Here is a 3,264-nt window from a genome sequence, read left to right as displayed (position 1 = left end):
ATCATCATCTAATAGAGATACTTTGTTGCTTGGGCTCTAGGGTTCGCTCTGACTCTTAGTGGCCCCACATGACAAGAACTGCCCAAGAGGATTTCCTAGGCTGCCATCTTGATGGGTGATCTCCAGGTCTATTTTTCCAGTTGAGTGGCTGGTGGCTTTGAAGTGAGCCAAGCACGTAATAACCATTGTGCCATCCGGAATCCACTGCCATGGAGTTCAGCCTAACTCATCATGAACCCACAGGCCCGAGGAAGAGTGCTCCTTATGGTTTCTGTATGGGAGTGGACAGTCTCATCTCTCTCCCACATTGTGCAACCAGGGTGCATTAAATATTAGCTATGACGATCGTAGATGGGCCCAATGTTCTCAACCATTTACTGGATAAAAACGGCTTGAAGGACTATCACACTTACTGTTAGAAATAAAAGTAAACAATGGTTGGCTCTAAAACACAGCTTTTCTAGCTGGCACTTCAGTTTGGAAGTCATCCTAGTAATACATTCATTTCTCTCCCAAATAGTTAACATTTTGCATATTCTACAAACCCACCTAACTAGTTTCTCTACAAGTATTAACCTCAACTTATCAGGTAAGGTGGTAGGGTTAACGTTGATCTGTAGGTAGTTTCTCATGTTTTTGGAAAGTGAATGTTTAGGAAGACTCAAATACAAATTTGGCATACTATCTTGAGCTTTATCACTAAGACAGTCTCTGTGGTCTCCCCAAAACAAAAACTCAAAGTTCCAAAGAAACTATTCCCTTATGCTACACAGCCTCCCAAGAGATGACTCTTCAACAGAGTCAAAACATGTACCTGCCACACGTATGTTTTTAATATTTAAGCCTATTCTTTATTGGGAGATAGACTACAAAGTGCTTTGTGGAGTTAATAATACTTACTACATGTAATACTCATTACTTAATCCACTACAAACGGTAGCCTGCTGCAGATGGGGAAAAATCATTCATTCCATTTTTCCAATTAAAAAAGATTGAACACATTTTATATAGTTCATTCCAGGCCCCCTTTGAGAAGGGAAACAACATACCAATAGGCAAATGGCAGAGAATGCATAGTAAAAAGCAACAAATATAACAGTGCACAGAGATGTGCCCAAGTTTTAAATTCGATCTTTAACTGTCAGAATCTTTGTGACTGGTTAAAATACATAACATAGGTCAACTGGAGAGAAATAGTACCTACTCTCCGAGATCTCAGCCAAGTCGCCACTTGGTAAAGTTTCAGTTTTCTTACTTGAAAACCAAGGTGATTAGACCAGATAATTGCTAATGTCTCTCAGAGGTCTGAAAAAATTACAATTTTCATATAGATACACACAGTTAGTTTTGCTACCCAGAACACACTTAGGAGTTGAAAGTGGGCACTTAAGATTTTGGAGGATAACAATGTAGTTTTTGTGTCTGTTCTTTTAAAAATGCCTCCAAATTATCTCGTGTTGTATACTCTTATGTCTTGGTAAATCCTGTGGAGTGAATATAAACTTTGAAAACTGAATTTGATTAAGTTTCATGATAATTTAAAAATACTTCCAAGAGCCCATGTTGCAGAATAAAGTGTCTGAGTTGATTTTCTCCTTACCATATTTTTTTCTGGGAGTTTTTTCTTTTTGAAAAATAAAAGGCACTGATATTAGTAGTAGGCTACCTCTCCAAATCTCCGAAGCTCAGCTGTCATTTTCTCCTAAAGAAAATTTTGGGCAGGGGGAGAGGGAGGAACTCTGTTTAGCCAAACCATTGTGTGTGCGTGTTTTATTTGTGATATATACACTCAAGGAGGCAGAGTATGATACAAGCTGAAAGAGATGTTTGGTCGAGCTACAAGGTGCTATTTTTAAAATCTTCTTCAAATTATAGCTTAATTCTCAGAAGGAACAGTAGCATCTCTTGGGATAAGAAACACGGTAAGCAAAATGTGTCTATTTTCCTTTGGACATGCGGTATTCATATTAGCTTGTCTCTAAACAAGCTCCCCCCAAATAAGATGAAAACTCAAACACAAAGGATATATTGATTTTAGAAAGGACAAAAGTTTAAGTGGGGGAGTATTTTCTAAAGCAATCAAGTAAGAAATATATAGCAGGTAGGCAACCATGAAGGTTTATTGCTATAGGTTTCGCTGAGGACTTAAATGAAACAAAAGAGGTTGTACTTTAGTTCTAAGAAGTGCTATTAAATAAGCCAGGGAGATACAATGATTCAAAAGGCTATAAACCATGAGGCTCATGAAAAAATGACAAAAAGTGATGCATTTGAATTACAGTGTTAGAAAAGAATATTAAAAATATCAGACTGCTAGAAGAGCAAATGGATCAGTCTTAGAAAAATATAACTCAAAATCTACCACACAGCCACAATAGTCAAAAGAGTCTGGTACTGGCCCAATGCTTGACAGAGAAACCAATGGAACAGAATTTGAACCCAGAAGTACATCCATCTACTGGACAGCTGATAAAGAACCATGGTGGCACAGTAGATTAAGCATCAGGCTATTAATCAAAAGGTTGGTGGTGCAAATCCACTAGTTTTTCTGTGAAAGAAAAATAAGGGTATCTAGTCCCACAAAATTTTATAGTCTCAGAAACCCTAAGGAGCAATTCTACTTTGTCCTTTGGGCTACTATGAGAGGGAACCCATTTAATGGCACATATTTGGTTTGATTTGGATAGCTGCAAAAGCTGAAATCCATTAAATGGGGAAAAGGTGTCTCTTTATAACAAATGGTGTTCACAAAGCTGGATATCCATTTGCAGAAAAATAAAACAAGAGCCATACTTCACACTATATAGTGAAAAAATTAACTCAACAAAGACTTAAATGGTAACCTCAAACTAAAAAGATCATTAATGGCACAAAGGGGGCAAGCTTAGGGACCTTAAGGAAAACATGGGGCCAAACTAAACATAAATCATAAAAAAGACCAAGCTTTGAGATTGATAATAGACTGATAAAACCCTAAGACTGGCCTTTCCTTACTCTTCAAGCCTAGAACTGAACTCATTTATGGGTTAAACTTTCAGTCAAACAACAGACAGGCCTATAACCCCGTGTGAACTATAACACCAAGGAGATACTGACTCCATAGAACAATAAGCCATATGAGATTAAAAGGGGGAGATTTTCTGGGCATAAAGTTCAGAAGGCAAGGAACAGGAAAGAAGGACAAATGGAAATGATGACCATCGGGAGTAAGCAGGAAGAGTAGTGTGACATTGTGGGAAATGCAACCAATGTCAAAACAAAATG

The sequence above is a fragment of the Echinops telfairi genome, unplaced genomic scaffold, assembly GCF_000313985.2.
Source record: "Echinops telfairi isolate 266 unplaced genomic scaffold, ASM31398v2 ScPeMD7_1;HRSCAF=3_0, whole genome shotgun sequence".
NCBI classification, from domain to species: Eukaryota; Metazoa; Chordata; class Mammalia; order Afrosoricida; family Tenrecidae; genus Echinops; species Echinops telfairi.
Note: the sequence above shows the minus strand (reverse complement) of the source record.